A 752-nucleotide genomic window follows, 5' to 3' on the forward strand; every position below is an offset into this window, starting at 1 on the left:
TTCCAGTGGTGTACGTTCTATGGGTTTAGACAAATTTATAATGACATTATCTATCATTATAGTATCATAGAGAGTATATTCACTACCCTAAACATACTCTCTACCTATTTCATCCCTCCCCCATCTACTCCTGACAACCACTGGTCTTTTTACTGTCTCCATAGTTTTGCCTTTTCCAGAATGTCATATACAGTCAGCACTCCATATCCATGGGCTCTGCATCCATGGATCCAACCAAGCACAGGTTGAAAATACTTGGAAAAAAATTCCAGAAAGTTCCAAAAAGCAAAATTTGAATTTTCCACATGCTGGCAACTATTTACATAGCATTTACATAGTATTTACAACTATTTACATAGGGTTTATGTTGTATTTATAACTATTTACATAGCATTTACATTGTATTAGGTATTACAAGTAATCTAGAGAAAATATAAAGTATATGGGAGGATGTGCAGAGTGTACATGCAAATACTGCAACATTTTATTAAGGGCCTTGAGCACCTGCAGATTCTGGTATCTGATGGGGGTCCTGGAACCAATCTCCTGCAGATACCAACAGATGACTGTAGTTGGAATCATACAGTATGTTGCCTTTTCAGATCAGCTTTTTTTTCACTTAGTAATAGTAAATTAAAGTTCCTCCATGTCTTTTCATGGCTTGATAGCTCACTTGGTTTCAGCACAAAATATTATAATATTCCATTGTCTGGATATACCAATTTATCTATTTACTGATGAAGGACATCTTG

Source organism: Eschrichtius robustus, chromosome 17 (genome assembly GCF_028021215.1).
Source record: "Eschrichtius robustus isolate mEscRob2 chromosome 17, mEscRob2.pri, whole genome shotgun sequence".
In the NCBI taxonomy this organism is placed as follows: Eukaryota; Metazoa; Chordata; class Mammalia; order Artiodactyla; family Eschrichtiidae; genus Eschrichtius; species Eschrichtius robustus.